Source organism: Malaclemys terrapin, chromosome 12 (assembly GCF_027887155.1).
Source record: "Malaclemys terrapin pileata isolate rMalTer1 chromosome 12, rMalTer1.hap1, whole genome shotgun sequence".
NCBI classification, from domain to species: Eukaryota; Metazoa; Chordata; order Testudines; family Emydidae; genus Malaclemys; species Malaclemys terrapin.
The window spans coordinates 22745651-22767847 of NC_071516.1; the positions used below are offsets into that span (position 1 = coordinate 22745651).

The 22197-nt window shown below is 44.4% G+C and overlaps 1 long non-coding RNA gene across 1 annotated transcript; it reads right to left on the reverse strand.

Annotated features, from left to right (window-relative positions):
* Positions 1-10452: 10452 nt before the first annotated feature.
* LOC128847105 (uncharacterized) lies at positions 10453-12800 on the reverse strand. The gene is made up of 3 exons (XR_008446845.1): positions 12375-12800; positions 11923-11998; positions 10453-10816 (listed from the first exon to the last, which is right to left on the reverse strand). It is a non-coding gene; the product is annotated as an uncharacterized LOC128847105 (long non-coding RNA).
* Between the last annotated feature and the right edge of the window lie 9397 nt (positions 12801-22197).

Sequence of the window (22197 nt, forward strand, 5' to 3'; positions counted from 1 at the left end):
AGACCTCATAATCTAAGTGTATTCCACAAGATAACACGATCTCCAAAGGTGGGGGGGGAAGGGGAGGGGAAAAGGAGCTTTTATAAATAATATATTCAGTGGTCAAAGAAAGTTATCACCTTTTTTATGAAATGTTTGGGATTCATTATGCATACAAAGTGCAGCCCTGCTGCTAGTGTGCATGATATCAAGGCCTGATTATTAGGTGTTGCAGCCATGAACTAAGTGATTACTGGTGTCAGTTGTTTATCTAACCAAAAGCTAGATGGCCATCTCTCATCACTGGAAACAAACAGCTGATGCATTGACCAGCCCAGCAGGAATACCAGTGATTACTCGTTGAAAGGAGACGTGCCTATCACTGTGGATTTCATTTGGTATTCATTGTAATACCACTGATCTTAATGAATTCATTTGGTATTCATGTGGATGTCACATGTATTTCCAGAGATGTTCTGCTGTAATTTAGCATGGGTTAATGGACACCTCTATTAAAGTGTTATTGAAAGTTTGACATTCAAATAACCCAGTTTAAAAAAAAAAAAAGCAGACAGACCTAGATATTAAAGCTGAAGAGGGGTACGGGAGAAGCCACTGAGTTAAAGTCAAGTATGAAATGACAGTTTAAGATAGCAACATTAATCTGGCTGCTGGGAAGGAAAATCTGTTCCATCGGATTCACTTCCCCCCCCCCCCCCCACCCCACTCTCTTCCACTAACTGAAACTAGAGTGTGAACTAATCACCATAACTTAATGGGACCACTTTTCACTCCTGACCCAGTACTTCTGTGCTACCAGTTCACAGATCAGTGTCAATATCACAATGATGAGCACAATAAAGTTAGACATGACAGTCAATGGTTCTTAGCTGACTTATCTGGGCTGAGGCATGGAGAGGTCCCACCCAGACTTCTGGCCTGATAGGTTTAATTTTTTCTAAATTTTCACAGTATGGAATTTTGGTAAATTTTGGGAAAAACAAACAAAAAACCCACAACCTATGAATTTTCACCCTTTGACCAGCAGTATCTTGGAACAAACTGAGGGTATGTCTACACTGCATCTGAGAGGACTAATTCCAGTTCTGGTAGACTTACACACGCTAGCTCAGATCAAGCCAACGCCTAAAAATAGCAGCATGGCTGTGGTGGCACATGTGACGGCTAAGCCTCAGACCCCAGGTCCCAAGGGTTGGGAAGGATTGCAGTCGGGGGTCTAGCCTGTGCCACCACTTGCGTAGCCCTGATAATTTTAGCACACTAGCTCAAATAGGGCTAGTCTGTATGGCTATCCATGCTGGGAATTACACCTCCCAGCTGCTCTCTAGATGCACCCTAGGAAAATGGGAATGGATTAAGGTTGCCAAAGGTCTAAAGGGCAATACTCAGTTCTGCATCACTGACATGTTTGAGGGCCAATATCTTGTGACCCATCAGAGCTCAAAACCAGAGCCTTATACAGTTGACCAGAGGAGATTTTTACTTTTCTTTCAAGTGGGATGCACAGCACTTGCTTCTACTGCCAGAAGATATTGTGATAATGTACAGAAAACTTTTTAAGATCATTCGTAGAGGTTGTTATGACGGAATTATTTATACTTCCTTACCAACAGACACCAGCTTGTTCAGCTGAACTCATGGTACTTAAGTTGCCAGTCTTTACAGGTGCCAGGATACCAAAAGTTGTCCCAATGACATTTGGAATATCTTAGAGCTTTAAAATGTTGTCTCTAAAGTATGTGCCATATACAAAACATTTGATGGTGGAAATGGGGCATAAAGGTTTTACTTCCATTCACTTGGGATGACCTGCACACATATTAAGACTTTGATCAAAAAGAAAATATCAACTTGTGCATAGGATGTCCAGCCTAAAACAAATGCCAATTAAAGGATTTAAACCACACCATCAAGTTACATATCCCCCACCCCTACACATCCCATAGATGGTGACTGTTTTAATTACATTCAGAAACAGTCTATTACACTCTTGGGCAACAGCATCATCACAAACTGATATTTCACTGTAGGAGAGCGCAGCTGGCCCTCCTGACTCCTGCCTCTGCTAGGCTCAGATAAAGTCACTCAGAGACCCTTGGGTTGAGGAACCATTGGTGCTTTTATTCACAAGTTTCTGCTCCCACCACCTTCTCACTGTACAGCGTGCACAGCTCTGGGTTCCTTGTGTCTGAACCCCAGGGGGAAGGGCTTTCTCCCTGCCTGCCTGCATTCCCTCGCTCTCCTCCGTCCCAAACACCCCAGCTTCCTTCTTCCCAGCCTCTTATATAGCCCTGGGCTAATTGGGCTGGCAGCTGGCTCTCGTTCCCCAATTAGGGCAGGTTCTTTCTAGCCAGCTCCACTTTATTCACCTAAATGGGGTTGGTATGGCAGGGGGCTGATTCTGCAGTCTTTCTGCTCAGCACCCTGTCACACACCTTCCCCCCCACTTCTCCAACCACCATGTTCACCCATCCACATCCCCTCCCCCTACCAGGCAGGGCCCTACAAGGGAGTCCTCCCTTATCTTTCCGGTCTACCTTGCAGGGTTCCACCATCCCCCACCCGCAGACACCACAATGCATGTGAGGTGGATGCCCCCATAGCTCTGCTGCCACCCACAGGTCCTCGCACCATTCACACTCCCAGGTGCATCCTCCTTCCTTTCCCCCCTTCACCTCTGAAAGGGGTTCAGGGCTGCCCCCATTTCTCCTCTGGACACCCAGGACTTCTGGTTCCCCAAACCCCTCAAGCTGGACCTGGTCTTGTCTTGTGGGTGTCCCCTAACAGGGAGTTCCGTTGGGCCTTTTGGCTCCGCTGAGGGCCCTGGGGTTGATACCTCCTCTATCTTTCGTTCCTCCAGTCCTTCCTGGCCCAGGCTCTGTTGCTAGAGCTGTTGACCTCAGGGACCTTCTTCGGGGAGTGTCCCCCCTTTTCCATCATGGGTTTTCTCCACTGCTTTCTCTTCCCTCTTGGGAAGGGGTCCTAGTCAGTTCCCACCACCACAGGGTACAGAAGGCCCTCTACTACCCCTACCTGCTTCCAGCAGAACCAACCCTGGACTTCCAGGGGCACCTGGGCCATTGGGCACTGCCTCTTATCCCAGTGGACGCACTCCAAACTCAGTTTGGCTCCAGGAATCACATACTCGGGCTTTACTAGCCCCCTCCTTATGAGAGCAGGCTGAGGCCATATCTACTAGACCACACTGGGGTCTCCTCCCCACCATCAGAGGAATGGTGGACAGCTGCCTCTCTTTCCCTGGCCCTCCCATGTTGGTTCACCCGCAGAACTGGATGAAACTGCATTCCATGTCTGGGCAGTCCCCATTTTTATGTCTGGGTTGCCCGCACTTGTCAGCAGATTGTCTTGGTCCCCATGGGAGTTCCCCGGCTTGTCTCCATTTCTTCTCGGGACCCTTCCTAGTCGGGGGGTTCCCTGCTTCTTCTCCCAGTGGCCTCCTCTTTATAGGGGCATTCCTCCTTCCTGGGGAAGTCTGCCTCCACGTACTCCTCTGTCAGTTTCACTGCTACCTCTGCCGTACTCGGTTGGTGCCTTCACACTCAAACCCTTATGTTCTCGGGGAGCCCATGTAAAAACTGCTCTAAGGCAAGTGCGTCCATAATCTCCCCCACTGTCTGGGCATCAGGCCTCAGTCATCAAGTGGCCCAGTCCAGTACTTTCTGGATGAATGCCTGGGACATCAAACACCCATCCACTTTGCCATCCAGAACCACTGATGGTATTTTTCAGTGGGTAGCTCCACCCACTCTAGAACAGCCGCCTTCACCGCATCATAGCTTCTGGCTTTAGGACCATGTAGGCTGCTTGGGCTTCACCAGCCAGGTAGGGAGCGAGCTGCAGGGCCCAGGTTGCCCTGTCCCAACCTGCTCCCAGGGCTACCCACTCAAATGTGCCCAGGAAGGCATCAGGATCATCCGCAAGACTCATTTTACCAAGTCCCAGGCCCAGCCCCCAAATACCATCCCCCACCGTGGGACTCACCCTTCTCTGGAGGAGCTGCTGCTGTACAGTGGCCTGTTCTTTTATAAAGTCTTGCAGGCTCTTCTGCTGCTCGGCCTGCCAGCTAAGCAAGGCCTGCCTCTCCTGCTGGGGGGCGCTGTTGAAAGGTTTGCATAGCCTTTTGCACCTCTTCCTGCTGATTCACCAGCCATTGCAGGGTCTCCTCCATCTACGGGCTGCCAAACCCTTGCTCTGGCACAAGATCCCGGACGAACCCCCATGTATAGCCGAGCACAGCTTGCCCTCCTGCCTCTGCTAGGCTCAGAAAAGGTCACACAGAGACCCTCGGGTTCTGAAACCCCTGGTGCTTTTATTTACAAGTTTGTGTTCCCACTACCTTCTCACCATACAGCGTATACAGCTCTGGGTTCCTTATGTCTGAACCCAGGAGGGCAGGGCTTCTCCCTGCCTGTACTCCCTTGCTCTCCTCCGCCCCAAATTCACCAACCATGAAATAAGTTGCAAACCATGGAATAAATTGACTTCATTGTGCACTGTGGGAACAGTGCTACACCCTACCCATCCTAATATGGCATTGTTTCCATAGTAATTAAAGTATTTGGAATAGGAAAAAAAAATCAGGGAGAGGCTAAAAAATTCCCCACAGAAACCTAAGAAAAATATGGATCATGCACAAAATACATGATGGTACATTGTGCCAGAGGTTTTAGTTGCCATGTGCTTGTAAAGATCTTTTCACTCTGTGTGAACAATGCACTCATCCAATACTTACAGCAATAAAAGTCTTATTGCCATCATGGATTCTGTATATTAGTACCCACAATGAAAACTGCAGCCGATAACCCAGCATGTGCTGTTTGAGGGTATTTTTCTAACTACTCCCCTGGGAACCAAAATTCACAGATGCCTAATGTAAACTCGAACATCCCACAATTTTCTTCATTGGGGAGAAATTAAACTCTGTGCAGAGGCACTGCACAAACTTAGAGATTAGTTACCACTTAAATACAACTTAAGCCCTATTTTGAGGATTTTACGGTACTAAAAAAACCCCACAAACAACAAACCACCCATGGCAGTGAGTTTCAGAGCCTGAATCTACAGACCCTGGCTTGCAGGACCCTCATTACAACACTAAACATAGCCATGTAGACATTCCTGCTCAGGCTGGACTCAAACTCTGAACACCCCTGAAATCCCCACCCAGAACCAGCACTCCAACCCAGTTTTTTTTAGCACTGTAGCATGAGCCCGAGTCTAGGTCTACAGACTTTGTTTTCATGGTTGGTTTTTGCAGTGTAGACATACCCTAGAATAGTGCATTATCTTGTGAAGGCCCTTTGCACAAGAGTTCATCTCACCTTTTGTTTTTATTTGCACAGTTTTGTGCCTGTTCCGACAACTAGTGTCTGATGTTTTGGTGATATGTAATAACTGTTTGTTTTTTCCCCCAGTGCATCATAGGTGAAATCCTGCCCCCCCCCCCCCCCAAGTCACTGTCAAAAACACCTAATGTCCGAAGGAACGTCAAGATTTGGCTTTAGGCATCAAAACCACTCTCTCCCTGGTGCCTCCATATTTACATGCATACTTATTTGTGCCCACAGATGGGAGTTCCAGTCAGTAAAACTTGATCACTCAAATGTTGGTGGAAAGGATACAGGAATGAATTTGTTTACAAATTTGAGCAAGTGTTCATGTGATTTTTTTCCCTGCAGTATTTGCAAAGGTCCTCAGATACCAAGGTGAAGCGGATAGACAAATAAAGAGAAAGATCCACCTAGATCTGGTATGTAGGCATGGTGTGTGTGCACGCACAAGAAAATAAAATATCATTGTTATGACATTGATGCTAATGTAATGGTTAATGTAATGCATATCTCCCAGGTAGAAAGCTCGGGGACTTTGGAAGAAGAAAACAGTATTTTAAGGGAGTTAGGGTCAAAAAAAAGAACAATGTTCTAACATCATAGGCAGAGGCTCTGGAACAATTTTTATAATGGGGTGCTGAAAGCAGAAACTATGTATTTGGTTATTGCTATTACTTCAATCCAAGAGGTGCTATCACACCCCCAGAACCCCTAATTCCAGCACCCCAGTTGGAGATGAAGAGGGTGAGTGACCAAGGGAGTTGTTTCTTAGATGAGGTTTCTTCAGAAACATGTGCCATTTCGACCAGCTCTGTTGATGATAAACAGGATTTGTGCACATTTTGTAAATAAACAAACACTGGAAAATATCCTGACTTCATATCACCCATTTCTCTAATAATGGGAAACTAACCCACTTCAAGGACTCAAAATCTTCTACTGCTTGGCTGAGGGACAACACTATATTCTGCATTCATGATGTATCTGTAGATGGAGAAAACTCAGAATAGGTTTTGGCAGTGAAAAATAGGAGCTGTGAAAAAATATCAGACCTGGGTTCCACTGTATGTGAACCCTCAGTTGAATGCTTTGCATTTAGCCCACCTCCGATATATATTCTCTTATAGCAAAGTACTATACAACTTGTCACAAGGTCTACTGCAGATCTAGGGGCCACTACTGTAGAATTTTGTAATATTTTCAAGAAGGGTTCATAAGCTGAATCAAAAGTTGCAGTTCATTAAATGCAAAACAAGCTTCCCTTCTAAAATGGTGTCGCCACACAGTCTGCTATAATCAATTCCCGTCTACTGTCAAATTAAGACAGAATCCAATGCTTTCTCTCCAGTAATAACTGTCTCACTCTCCAGCCATCATAAAAGGCTGTATAATTGGGTACTGCTCCAGTGAAGAGAGTTTTAATACAGCCATGGTTCCTACCTCTAGCCAGCAGGGGCCCAGAAAGAGATTTTCCCAGCCTCATCTAGACAGCTGCACATTGACCAAGCCCTCTTACTCCGCATTCCTCTCTGGGATTAATGAGAAATGAAGGAGGTTGCCTTTAAACAGAAACTGCCTGAAATAAAGCATAACAAACATATCCTTCCATATAGTGTTGGAAGGAGATTTTCATGGAAAATGTCTCTCTCTAGAAGTGATTCCTGTTAGGTGGAAGGCTGAATGGGTGGTCTGGCAGTTAAGGGAATGAACTAGAACTCAGTAGATATGGGTTCCATTCCTGCCTATGTGGGTCAGAGTCAGTCACTCAATATCTATGTCTCAGCTTCCCACCTGCAAAATGGGGTGATAATCCTTCCCTACCTCACATAGGTGATATGGCGACATTAAATATTTCCAACCCCAGGCAATCAAAAACCATGAGTTAGATTTCCCCCATCCATCAAAAAAAAAAAAAAAAATCCATGACATTATCTTAAATCTCATCATTTTCAAGTCAAACAAGCAGGCAGTTCAGTTTCTTTGCCTTTGGGTGTCTTCAGGTCAAATTTCCCTGCATTTCTCCACCAGCCATGAGAGCTAGAAACTGACTATTTTTTTTTTAATGAAAGAAGAGATTCCCATGCAACAGCTGCATGTCAATGCAAAGCCTGCATCCTATTACATGCAGTGCTGCATTTAGCTGGCTGCACCACATTTATAACAGCACACCATTCTTCATTTTCCCTGTAAGACCCTCTTTACAAGGGTTGCCCCCCTTAGGACACCACCTGATGTGCTGAGATACCGCTGAGCCTGCCTGTTATGCCAGCCTGGGCACCCTTTGTACCGGTCTTGCTGAACCAAGCTATTAAGCCTCCTTCAGCACACACAGAGGCAAGGTCACACCCAACTGCAGAACAAAACAGAAACTGAGATCAGTTCTGGGAAGGCTCAGCTTAAGGGACTTGCCCCAGCACCCAGGTGTCCACCTCCCTTGGAGTGCAGACCCAAAGATATATTATGAAATCTGCCTCCTCCCTCAATGTGGAGGAAGGTATGCACAGCCTCTTGCCTCCTCCCCCCCAATTATGTGACCTAATAGTGTCACAGTTACATCCCCGGATGCTTCCCAGGAGGGAAGAGAGATTGGTATCTTCATGCTCTTCTCGTTCCTTCCTGATGGCCCATCAAATTTGATGACCTGTTATCTGGTGGGTGTCTTCCCAATACACACCCAATTGTTACATAGTCCATATTCCTAACTTTAGATACATGCATACAAATTGATAATCACATTCAGTAAATCATAGCCTTTCCAATGATACCTTGCAAGACCCATCTTGCATAATGTATATCTCAGTTATGTCATATCCATATCAGAAGCATATTTCCATAAAGTATATGGAATGCCACGTTCTTCCTGCTATTAATTCCATCAGCTCTTCCTCCTCTTTGATATTCTGTGAATCTTCGAGACAACTGTCATTTCAATTTTTCCAGTCACAAGAGTTAAAAAAAAAATGCAAACAATTTAGAAAATCTGTTTGAAAATTACTCTAATTTCTCAGTTTTATGAACTCAAGAGCAGGCAAACTTACATGGGGGGGAACTTATAACAAGAAAACTCTCAGTATTAATTGTAACCCACTAAAGAAGTTTGTTATTAAATGTTTCCATCCATCCAATTCTCTATACGTGTCTTTTGAGACAGACCAAAGCAAGGTTTGGCCTTCCTCTGTACAGGAAACACTGGTTTCATTTTCCCCCCAAAGGCACCTCACAATCACAGGGCTTCAAAAATAGCTTAAAGATAAAAATATGCCTATTAAATGAACAATTTTTAAAAACTGAAGCCAGCTGAAGCACTGTTCAGTACATTCTCAGGGTGGCAAAGAAATTCAGAGCTTTGCTTTGTTTTTTGTTTGTTTTTTAAACACACACTGAAAATGAGCAAAGTGATACTGTCAATTTGTCAGGAGATCCTAAAATGATTGCCAGAAAAAGCAGTTGTTCTGCTCCATATATTGTATACAGAATATATTGCAGTGACACACTGAGCCTGATCTTTTGAAAGGTCATGAATGAAAATATGTACAGTACATGCAGTCACATAACACCATGACTGCATATACAAATAAGAACAACAAGGAGTCTGGTGGCACCTTAAAGACTAACAGATTTATTTGGGCATAAGCTTTCGTGAGTTTCGTGGGTGCATCCGAAGAAGTGAGGTTTTAACTCACGAAAGCTTGTGCCCAAATAAATCTGTTAGTCTTTAAGGTGCCACCAGACTCCTTGTTGTTTTTGTAGATACAGACTAACACGGCTACCCCCTGATACTATACAAATAAGGCAAATGCATGTGCAAGTGACACCTTGGATTCAGAATTAGCCATTTTCTTTGGCAGGTACCCAACTTAGGGTATGTCTACACTACAAAATCAATTTGATACAGTCGATTGTGTGTGTCCCCACTAAGCGCATTAAGTCGGCGGTGTGCGTCCACAGTACCGAGGCTAGTGTTGGCTTTCGGAACATTGCACTGTGGTAGCTATCCCAAAGTTCCCGCAGTCTCCACCGCCCATTGGAATTCTGGGTTGAGCTCCCAATGCCTGATGGGGCAAAAACATTGTCGCGGGTGGTTCTGGGTACATGTCATCAGGCCCCCCTCCCTCCGTGAAAGCAATGGCAAAAAATAATTTCTCGCCTTTTTTCCTGGGTTACCTGTGCAGACGACATACCACGGCAAGTATGGAGCCCGCTCAGCTCACTGTCACCGTATGTCTCCTGGGTGCTGCTGGCAGATGCGGTACTGCAGAGCTACACAGCAGCATCCCCTTGCCTTGCGGACAGCAGATGGTACAATACAACTGCTAGCCATCGTCATTGTCCCGTGGGTGCTCCTGGCCGACCTAGGTTAGGTTGGTCGGGGGTGCCTGGGCAGACATGGGTGCTCCTGGCCGGCCTCGGCGAGGTCAATTGGGAGTACCTGGACAAAAATGGGAATGACTCCAGGTCATTCTCTTCTTTAAGTTTCGTCTAATAGAGATTCAGTCCTCCCTGGAATATCATGGCAGCTGGAGGCTTCTGCCTCAGGCTGCTCTCATAGTTGGCAGCACCGCACAGTCGCACCTACCCCAGACTATCCCTTGCTCCCATGGCTCATGAAGCCTGGACAGTAGTAAGGAGCAGTTCAACTATAGGCTGAGCAAGTGCAGAATGGTGGTGCAATGCGCCTTTGGACATTTAAAAACTCGCTGGTGCAGTTTACTGACTCAGTTAGACCTCAGCGAAACCAATATTCCCATCATTATTACTGCTTGCTGTGTGCTCCACAATATCTGTGAGAGTAAGGGGGAGACGTTTATGGCGGGGTAGGAGGTTGAGGCAAGTCAGCTGGCTGCTGATTACGTACAGCCAGACACCAGGGGGATTGTGCATCAGAGAAGCTTTGAAAACCAGTTTCATGACTGGCCAGGCTACTGTGTGAAAGTTCTGTTTGTTTCTCCTTGATGAAAACCCACCCCCTTGGTTCACTGTACTTCCCTGTAAGCCAAACGCCCTCCCCTCCCCCCCTTTGATCTCCACTTGCAGAGGCAATAAAGTCATTGTTGTTTCAAATTCACGCATTCTTTATTAATTCATCACACAAATGGGGGGATAACTGCCAAGGTAGCCCAGGAGGGGTGGGAGAGGAGGGAAGCACAGGGGTGGGGTAGTTGTAGGGACACCCTCTAGAATGGCATGCAGCTCATCATAGAAGCGGCATGTCTGAAGATCTGACCCAGAGCGGCCATTTACCTCTCTGGTAGGCTTCACGTGGCACTGCAGCGGGTCCCTGTTATAACCTCTGGCCTTGGAGATTTTTCAAATATTCCAGCATTTCGTCTTTTGGAACGGTGTTTGGATAGCACGGATTCATCTCCCATACAGCGATCAGATGCAGTACCTCCCGTTTGGTCCATGCTGGAGCTCTTTTGCAATTCTGGAACTCCATGGTCACCTGTGCTGATGAGTGCACTATGCTGGTCAAACAGGAAATGAAATTCAAAAGTTTGTGGGGCTTTTCCTATCTACCTGGCCAGTGCATCTGAGTTGAGAGGGCTGTCCAGAGCAGTCACAATGGAGCACTCTGGGATAGCTCCCGAGGCCAATACTGTCAAATTGCATCCACACTACCCCAAATTTGACCCAGCAGGGTCGATTTCAGCACTAATCCCCTTGTCGAGGAGGAGTACAGAAAATCGATTTTAAGAGCCCTTTAAGTCAACAAAAATGGCTTCGTCGTGTGGATGGGTGCAGGGTTAAAAATCAAACTAATGCTGCTAAATTCGACCTAAACTCTTAGTGTAGACCAGGGCTTACTGTTGAATACCCATGCATGAGGGGCTCATTTTCAAAAACTCATTTTCAATCTCCACCAGACACCTGACGTGCACTAGCAGTCCTCAGAGCACTTGCTGGTGACTGAATAACCTTCTGGTTACATAGTACTGGCATTCTTCTCCTCATTTCCAGGTGCCATATATCAGCAAAAGCCAATGATCAACACACTAATACCTTTCCTAATGTTACTGTTCCATGTTAAGGACTTGCTGTAGTTGCCACAAAAGTGTTAACACGATCATCAGTGGGTGGGGAGTTGGTCCGTGGAATCATGAATGGAAGGGGAAGGTATCCATGAGACAATATTTCTGCTAGATGTGGCCCATGCTATGGAGATCTGAAACCCCCTTGCCATAGAGCTCTGGGAAACGTGCTGCTTCATGTGAACATTGTGTTTGTTGTCTATCTTTTTGGGTTTGAATTGAGGCTCAAAATCTCAATGCAAATAAACCTGAGGATTTAGCAGGATTTCAATAAAAAGATCATAAACTGACTTAAGTTCTCTCAAAATATTTGTGACACTAGATGAACATTTTGAATGTAGGCCTGAGTTTCAGTTTTGTATCAAAAGCCAAAACCAGATCAAGTGAATATCTGAAGATCCTCCTCTAAATAAAGCCAGACATAATGAGTCATGATCTAATAATCCAATATAATATCATGTACCGAGTTAATTTTGCTGTGTGCATAAAAGGAGAAAGAGGGAGAGAAAAAGATATCTATACAAACACACACACACACTTACTTTCCATTGGCTTTGTTACTTTTTTCCTGCCAATGCAGAGCACAATATTGCATGGAGCATAGAGAACAGATGCAAACTGAGGTCAATCAAAAAAAAAAAAAAAAATCAGTACACAGTTTTAAAGCATTATGACTCTACACTCTAATGATATATGAAAGAACATGCTAGGCTGCCCCTGCAGATCAGTTTTATAAGTGATGTATGCTAGAGCCATTTTCAGCTTGGGGGGTTGGAAAATAACTCAGCCAGTAAGAGGAAAATTCTTTTCCATTCATCTATTTAACTGGTTTTCTTCAAACTATGGGGATGTGGGTTAAAGTGGCCAGTTTAACCACATAAGGGACTGTGCTAACGAGCCTAGTCCATTTGGAGAGTTTTTTCCACCAGCTGGAAGACAAACATTCCATCCAGCATGAAAGGAAGTCTACATCATTGTCATGGGGTCCACTCACCATTGGAGCACCTCCTTCTGGTTGCTCTGGGGATTAGCTAGTTCCAGGTGTGACATCCCCTCCTGTCAGTTCCTTGCTTTGTGGTCTCTGTCGGTCTCTAGGACTCAGGGTGCTCCTTCATGATTCAGCCCTCCAGCCAGGTCACTATAGTCCTCCCCTTTCAGGGTAACAAAGTCGCTCTGGACAACTGTCCTAGGCAGCCTATGCTCCACTGCCTGATCTGTGCCACTTCCCCAGTGGCTGGGAGGGGAACCTAGGCCCACCCACTACTCCAGGTTCGAATCCAGGGACTTTATACCTGCAACTGTTGCCTGTTTTCCCTCAAACTCTGTTGTGCTTTCACTGGACTCCTTCTTACTTATCAGCCCCACCTTCTGGCTCTCCCCTGGGTTTACCAGCTCAAACTCTCTCCTCACAGGGTGCACCTGCAGGCTACTTAGCACGGTAGATCCTAAACACACCTTCCTTCTCCTAGGGAGTGACTGCAAACTACTTTCCACATAACCCTTTCTACTGCCAATATCCTATTTTTATCCTAGTGTGAACTGTTCCTTCTCAGCTAGGCACAGTCATCATTCAGGGGATTACTTAGGCCACCTAATTCACCTCAGCTCTGGCCTCACTGGTTAACTGGCCCCTCTCTGCCTCATTAACTCCTTCCCAGCTGTGTGGTGAACAGGTGAAGTTTCCATTTTGAAAGAGGATCCTCTTTCCACCCCCATCACTGAGATAATAAATGGGAAGGTGTGGTGTTTAGATGCTGCTTGTATTATTAGAACTGGGAGCACTGACTGTTGGGAGTCTGAAAGGGCAGGAAACAGGAAGGAGGGGGAAGGAGTTGAGGAGGCTGAGAGAGAGTTACAGAGTGTGCAGCAACAGCATGGTAAAGAGATTTCCACTGTAAAAATAAAGTCCTGTTGAAGCTTGTTAGTATCTTGCCTGCTTGATACAACAGAAGGCACAAGAGCAACTCATTTCCTATTCTTGCCTTGAGCCAACTGCCCTTAATACAACATAAATCTTTGCCCTACCTTCTTTTATGACTGGCAGAGATTCCACATTGGCTAGATGCAGTTTTCAAAGGCCATAGTTCAAAGCATGTTTGCCAAGCATGTTAAACTCCCCCCCTCCAAAAAAAAAGGTGGTAACACTTTGTATATGGGACCTGGCTATGGCATAAAACAAGTTAGCAATTGTATTGGGGGGGGGGGGGAGGGAAATGTTACAACTGTTGAAAATGCTACTTACTTGAAAGAAATTGGATTTAAGGAATACATTTTCAGAAGGGTGCCCTCCACCTCCTATGCTTTGTATCTTTCAAAGTGTGCACCCACAGAATGAATTGTGGACACAAAATCGGATTCATAGCACCTCTGACTGCTCAGGTTTCAGAGTGGTAGCTGTGTTAGTCGGTTGCAAGTGCAAATCAGGCACTAAGTGATGTAACTGCTCTGATTCTCAATTGCATAGGATATAGTGGATGCAGATGTAACCCCGACACAGAGGATGGGACTCTGCCTGCCTGAAAATATATGCTGAATGGTTTGCCTAGAGATGGCCTCATGACCTGAGACTTGGATCCAGAATCAGATCTAAGTTCATGCTGCCCTACTTGTCAGGGAGGATTTTGATTCAGTGTTCTGGTTTGGCTCATGAAAGCAAGAGGCAAAAATTGTAAGGCCCTGGTCTGCATTCAGATCCAAACTCCCTGAAAGTTTTGGAGGGTTTGGCCCAAGTGTTGTGGTTTACTCTTTTCTCTAGTAACAGACCTTTCTTTCTACATGGGAAAAAAAACTGCCTGCCCCTTTAAGATATAAGGCCCTCTCATTTCCCCTTCAAGTTTCCACTAGCAACTCAGGGATCCCACACAAGGCTCTCTTAACACCTGATTAAATATTAATGCAGAGGTGGGGGCCTTACTTTTATGATCCTTTCCCTGAAAACTCCTATTAGTAAATCACAGTCCAGCACGAAGGGAAATGTGTCCGTTCCATTACCCTCAGTTCACAAAGAAGCATTAATTCTTAATAAACTAGCCTGATTATAATAATACTTGAAGGATGCAAAATAATGGACAGACAGGCTTACATCTATGCCTAAGATTAAACACGGGTTTGGTCCAGAGAGAGGGATGGGGGCAGCGGGCCGAGAGAGATGTGGATGTGAAAGTGTGGTTGGAATTCTCAATGAAACAGAATCAAATGGGGTTTGTGTTGCTAAGTTCTTCTGTAGGTCTCCTGTCAGCTGTTTATTTCCCTATTTTCTCTGTAGGGAAGTCAGATTAGTTTTAAGTTAGGATGGGCCACTAGACATCCATGAAAGGGCTGCATCAGTCACACCATTTCAGACTAAGATAAAAATGGTTCTCAAAGGTTTAAATAAAACCCCATATGATCACTGAAACAGACATACCCTTCAAAAGTTCTTTTGATAACCCAGAAAACTCCTCAAGCCCCAGTTAAAAAATTGCTGCAATAGCCCAAATGCTTCTCAAATTCCTCTGAAAAATGTAGCAGCCACTCACAAAATGCCTTGTATTTCTGCAAATTCATTCCCTGCGACAACCAGCTAGACTCCTCAAACAACTTTATACCACGCAGCTAAAGTGTGTGTGTGTCCCATCCCCATCTAGATGTCCATCTGGTCCACACAGAGGATAACAGCCTACTGTTATTGTTAGCTAGTGGCGCTACTCCTTCAATACCAGGTTTAAGTGCAATTTAAACAGCCCTAAGTGTCTACATTAGGTGGGGCTTTGCATTGTCGTCAACACATTGGCTTTCATTACACTGGTGCAATTTTTCTAATACAGACAAGGCCTGGTCAAATGTGCTACGGGAGAGACCCAAAAGCTTCACTCTACTTACTAAATAAATTGTTGAACTTTGAGGCATTTGGAATGTTGAAAATGCCTGGAATGCAAGTAACACCAGCCAAAAATGGCAACAGCTTTTCTTTTTATTTGTATTTGCAGCTGGAATAACTTCCAAATGAAGGATCATTTCCTGCTCATATTGTGCTCTCCAGTGGGTGACTTTAAGCCTTACTCCCATGAGGTATTTGATAGCTTAAGCCAAAGCTTCAATCAAGAAACCATGGAAGTCATTGGAATGAAATACCATTTTTTAGAATATACATACAAGGAGCTTTATTTTTAAACAGGCCTATTTACAATGGAACTTCCTATATCTCAACTGCTTTGCTTTATGTCCTAGAGAGGTTGTGGGCAAGATAGAAAGACTATGGACCAGAATGTGCCTGGCCCTTGAATCGGTTTGGAAGAAAGGGGAAGTGCGAAGAGTAAAAAGGAGACTGTGTCCCTATCCCTTATCCCTCTCAAGCAGCAATTCGCCACAATTGTACCTCTTGCTAGGCACAAGGAATCGAATTAGCTGGTACTGCTAGGAGGTGGGGATGAGCAGGGAAGAGGCAGAGCCATTGGTCCATACCAGAAGGAAGTGCACTCTACAACCTCCTAGGACCTGATCCCAAACTGAAATGACATCAGTGGGAACCTTTCCATTGACTTCAGATTAAGGGCAACATGCGACATCTACACTACCCGCCTGATTGGCGGGTAGTAATCGATCCATCGGGGATCGATTTATCAGGTCTCATCTAGAAGCAATAAATCGATCCCCGAATCGACGCTCGTACTCCACCTCGGCAGGAGGAGTAAGCGGAGTCAATGGGGGAGCCACAGCGGTCGACTTGCAACCGTGAGGACGGCCAGGTAAGTCGAACTAAGATACTTCGACTTCAGCTATGTCAATAGCGTAGCTGAAGTTGTGTATCTTAGCTCGATCCCCCACTCGTGTAGACCAGCCCCATATGGAGGCTTTATTTCCATTGCGGTGGTGCAGACCCACACCATTCCTAGTTCAGGGACTTGGCTTAACACAGCTAGGTAGCCTCATTGATTTGCATTCTCTGTAGTTTTGCATAGGATAACTAGTCCCTTTAAAAAGTCCAACAAATATAATGGGATGGCAGCAGCCATCTTAAATTTATATACTCTAGAGAAGAAAAATAAGAGTTTGTTGTTAGGGTGTTCTGTTCTTTATCTGAGAGTCCAATAAATTGGCTTGAAAGGATTCCGATTAAATAATAAAAAGCAGTAAACACATTTCACTCCATACCCAAAAAGATAGTTTTCCTATTATTAGTAATCCAAATTTACAGAGGGAAAGTTAAAAAACATACCAAACTTGGAATTTGGGGAGAACTGGTGCCCACTTTTGTTGTCACTTCTACCTGGTCACCAGTTAAACCAAAAATCATTTTAGGAAATAGGATTGTGTTAGTGTTCCTGGTAGGAATCTAGACTTTTCTGCATGCTGCATTTTGAACAAACAATCAGTATCTTGCTAAGTGTTTGGGAGAAAACATCACAAAAATATTTGCAAATCAAGCTTCCAAGTTTAGACTGTGGCTCTAAGGCAAAGCTCATAGTTAGGGGCTGTCAAGTAGGGGACACTGCCAAGGCAGCATCCCCCAAAGATAGTGCCTTATGAAGATGCAATGCCTTCAGGAACATTAATGACCTGATCCAAAATCCAGTGGAGTCTATGGAAGTCTTTCCATTGAGTTCAAAGTGCTTGGGATCAAATCACAATACATCACTATACATAGCAGTAGCTGCAGCTACACCTTTAATAGAATGGGTTTGTATTTCCCTGAGCACCAGCCCAGATCTGGTTCAGATCATGAGCATACTTCCACCCCACCATTCCCCTCTCCCTGCATGGGCTTTCCACCACTAAACTCCCTTGATTGAGATTGTGCCTGACCCTTGCATGGGGGAGCAAGTGGTGGAATGAGGTTCCTTACACCCTATTCCTACTTGTGAACCCATTCAAGGTGAGAGTCAAGCTAGCCCTGATCTTCTCCATTAAAAGATATGTAAATGACAATGAATCTTTCCATGTATAAATATTAAAGCTGGTTGAAACCTTCATTTTATAGAATAGTCATTGCACATTTAGCTCTGATTTGGATTAGGGAATTGTTCCTGATTTAAGTGCATTAGTTTCCTCCTACACATTGACTGAATAGTTTGGATTAATAATTTATTGATGATGAGTTGTTTGTGAACTGTTCATTTATATTATTTGTTACTCATTATTTGTGTCACATGGTACTGTTTGTGCTCCCTCATTGGATGTGCAGTGTTAAACAGAGCAACAATCCAATAACTAATATATTCTGTATATGAATTTTCAGATTAACTACTTTGCCCTTCTTGTACACAGGATTCACTTCACCTGATACCATAGGTGCTAGAACTGGGGGTGCTACTGCACCCCCAGGCTATAAGAGGTTTCCATTATATACAGGGTTTACAGTTTGGTTCAATGGCTCTCAGGACCCCCCCCCACACACACACACTATAAAAATTGTTCCAGCCCCCCTGCGAGCAACTGATATGTAGCCATGCTCTTAGTGAAACACCAGCAGTTTAGCAGCATACAAAAAACACCAAACAATGTAGGGAATACAGGGAAATACTGTATCTACTTGGAAATGGAAGGAGAATTTAGGTTAGTAAAATATTTTAAAGTGAGCAAAATGATTGATTTATTAATTAACTCCATAATTAGGGCCTGCTGCAAATCCTGACTCATGAGTGAGCCCATTAATTTTGGTTACTCTACTAATGTGAATAAATGCCACTCATAGGCAGGATTTGTAGGTTTGGCTGGTTAGGTATTAAGGCCAAGATTTTCACAAGCTACTAGTGATTGTGTGCGCCTCAAGTTTTAGGTGCCCATCTTGACACACCTAGGGGCCTGGTTTTAAGAACATGTTGATCATCTACCCTCAGGCCCTTTGAGTGTTTTAAATTGGGCACTCAAAAATTCAGAATCCCCCTCCCCCCCCTCGCAAAAAAAAATATATATATCACTCGTCGCCCTCACCACTGAAAATCTTGACCTACAACTCCTTTTACTATGCACTCCTGGCTGGCTTCATGCTTTCTCTCCCCCAGCCGGAGAAGTAGTAAGCGCTACAAAATCCCCTTTACACAATGTCAGTGCTCCCCAAAGCTAAAGAATTAAAACAAAAGCCCACTCGTTTAAAAGTAGACAGACAAAGCCATCAATAATTTACAACTCATAAGAAAGTCCAAGCTTTAATCTGTAAGGGAAGAGTCTGACAGATGCAGTTCCCAAGCATCTAAAGGCCCTAAACTAGCCATTCTTTGGCATGCCTTGTTGAGAAGGCTTTTAACAGATGTGAGCTCCAATAGAGCACTCACTGCCATCAGTACTTCCTCAGTTCTATTATGCCCTTATACAACCTTATTAGTGAGGGCTAAGATGTTCATTCCACCTCATAATGGCGAAGGCACAGTCTATTTGATTAACTCGGTGCCATTTGGTTTGGTCCCTAGGAAAAGTCTATAGTTGGCTGTATTGTATTTAATCCACCAGGATCCTAATTTATGCCCTTTTTGAATTTATTCAGGGTCTCCTACTGACCTTACCCATCATTATTTTGCCACTTGCCCTTAGAGGGGAGGAGAGGAGGGGGGGGGGGAATAATTGAAGCTGTTTGAAGGTGAGGTTCCAAAGGCAAGGAACAAATCTTTCAGTCAAGTGCAGTTTTTCTAAGATTCCTAGAACTCATTTTATAAAGAACCATAAAGAGCAAGGCAGACATTCATGCCCCCGATGAGCCCACAAACCCTTGCATTTCCACTTGCAAATGGCATAGTATTGCATGCAATAAGTTTTTCCATGTGCAACCACAGTAAAGATTGTGTGCCTAAAGCTGTTTGAATATGCAAGCTGCCACATTTTGCAGTCTCAGCTGCTGCTGCATGGGCCCCTTTGAAAGTTTGAATCTGTCCACGATAATTCAGTGCTTCTGAAAAGCTCTATCAAGTGGCCTAAAGATCCCAGATGCTCCAAGGCTAAAATGACTTAGAAGAAATGTTATGATGTGCAATCAAAAGAGATCACCCCTTCTTTTATGGTAATTTGCATGATGTTTTCCATAGTGTCTTTGCCTAATTATTGTGTTATAAGAAGATGACCTCACTTGAAGATCATCCCAACATAAATAAATCAAGAGATGTATAGTCCAAATAGTGGGCAACTACACTAGCCCTTTATCTCTGTTCCCTGGAAACCTACTGTAAATTCATATAAAGTTTGATGGCTTCCATCCAAGTTCCCTGAACATGTGCCACAGGTTATAAACAGACAATCTGGCAGCAATGATAGTTTTGGGAATCTCCAGACACGGGCATGCATGGCTGAAGGGACGCCAGGACTGGAATAGCAAATCTCATAAATCAGGACAGAGATTACCCTGTAGAGCAATACAAAAGAAGCTTGGAGGGTAATACACTACTCTTAAAGACGGATTTTCAGAACAGCTCAGGGCAAAATTTCCTCATGCTCAGTGCCACAACTGGGGGGACTGATTTTCAAAAGTATTTCCTTCAAAGCGGCTACACCAGTTTACACCAGCAGAGAATCTGTCCATCTCCCTTTTGGTGGGGCGGGGGGGAAGAAGTAAAACTAAGGCTCTGCCTATTTCTGACCATTAATGATCCCGGGGAATTTGTCTTGAGAATAAGGGTGATTAAATTCAATATCCTGGATAAATTCTATTTCAGGTAACTAGTTTTAATCAGCTTTTCTTCCTCTTTCTGTCCTTAATTATTACGTAATGCTGTCATGAGCTGTTGAACAACAGTTGTGTTTCACCTTAGAGGCTGCTGCATTTTGAAGCAACAGGTGTTGTGATCAGGGCCAGCTCTGGATTTTTGGCCACCCCAAGAAAAAAAACAATCCTGTGGCACGGCCGGAGTCAGGGTGCAGGGGAACTCCCTGAGCTGCAGATGTGCCCTGGCTAGCGGGGGGAGGAGGAGGGAGGAGTGCGGGAGGGGGGGCGGCCAGGACTTCAGCAGGGTGCTCGCCAGGCGGCCCCTCCCGCTGTGCCGCCTGCCGGGAGGGCTCCGCGCTGGTCGGCTGGGAGGGAAGGACGCGGACTGCCCTGCTGGGCTTTCTGCAGGGCGCTCCCCTCCCCCACGCCACCGCCACCTACAGGGCAGCCAGAGCAGAACAACAACAACAACAACGCAGCCGCTGTGCCACCCTAGGATTGGGCAGAATGCCGCCTTCTACAAGCTGCCGCCCCAAGCACCAGCTTGCTCGGCTGGTGCCTGGAGCCGGCCCTGGTTGTGATTCCTGCATACTCTTTATAAAAGTGCCTTGGGATCCTTCTGGATGTATTAACACCCAGCACTTTTCATTAGCTAGACCTCAAAGCACTTTACCAAGGAGGTCAGTGCCATATGCCCATTTTACAGGTGTAAGCTATACTATGCAATAAGGAAGTCACTTGAAGACCATTAAAAAAAAATTGTGACTATACCTGAATTTAAAAATGAATTTGCTTCACTCATGTTTACAGCCTTTTTATGGCAAGCTAACTCAAGCATTTGAAAAATTGAGCTTTACTCATAGATGCTCATGGGAAGGTGCACTCCTATATTCAGATTGAATCAAACTAAATGACCTGTTCATTCCTGCAAATAAGGTCAACCAATCCAATACCCTGGCTATATTTCATATGTGATGGCACATTGTTTGACATACGAGAATGGGGTTCTCAAAAGCCAAGCCCTTGCCAGAGTCCTGGCACAGAACTAATTAAAAAGGGAGACAAGGATATGACTAAACATTGTCACTGGAAATAAGGAGAAATGCATTGAAAGAGGCACAAGAAGAGTTAACCAAAGTAGTTACGTTCTTTGCTTTTCCTGATCACGTAGCCAGTGAGCAAAAATAGACCAAAAGCGTTAGCATCACTCGTGTCTTGTTGCTAATTGTCCTGTTTTAGATGCAGATGTTTTTCACTTCCAGACACTTTTTTTGTTTGTTTGTTTTTTGGTGCAGAGTACAAAATGTGCTGCTTTGGCATTTCTGAACCCAGTAAAACTTTGATTTGCTACGCTGAGATAAACGTTAAATCCCATTAAGCAGTAGCCCTTTTGTCTTTCATGAGCTAAAAAGTAACAAGACCTCTTTTAAGCAGGAGCTCCTGTGAAAACAGAAATTTTCCCCAAGAGAAGTTTTTTTTTTTTGGCCTATGTTAGGTGAAAAACAGAAATTAACAACTGTGTTTGAAAGCTGTTGGGTTAACAGACCAGCCTTTGTTAATTAACTGTGATTTCTAGGTATAATGGAGTCAGGACTAATTCCCCCTACCTCCCCTAAAAACACTGGTGCATTAGAATGAATCATCAAAAGTATGTTTGATCCATCCATCATAAGCATAAATCCTATTGGGTGGGTGAACCTCAGATTTGGAGATCAACGTTGGTTCAGCTAAGCATCCAAATATTCAGATACTTACCTAAACTGTCTGAAACTCTGGAGTTTGTGCAGTTGCAATGGAAGTGTTGAAAGTAGTGACTTTCTTGCAACATTTCAATATTTCAGACCCAGAGCTGGCAGGAAATGAGAAGAGGAAAAACATTCCGGTATTTCAGTATATTGCAAAAAAAAAAAAAAAAAAAAAAGGGTCTGAATGTTGTTCTAATGGGCCAAGGTTAATTCCTGTGAGTCCCCCTCCCCCATTCTGTTTCAACATCCCTAGTGGCTACATAGTTCATTGATGCCATGGTCATCACATCAAAATAAAATGGTGTTTATGTTGACAGCTCATGTTTTCCAATTATGCAGTGATTCAATGTTTCAAAGCTGTTTTAAACCAGGTTCTAAAGTGTGTGCACACAATTATTTACACATGCAAATATTAAGATTTCCACATGCTAAGAGTATTTGTGCATATAAATCCACTCTGT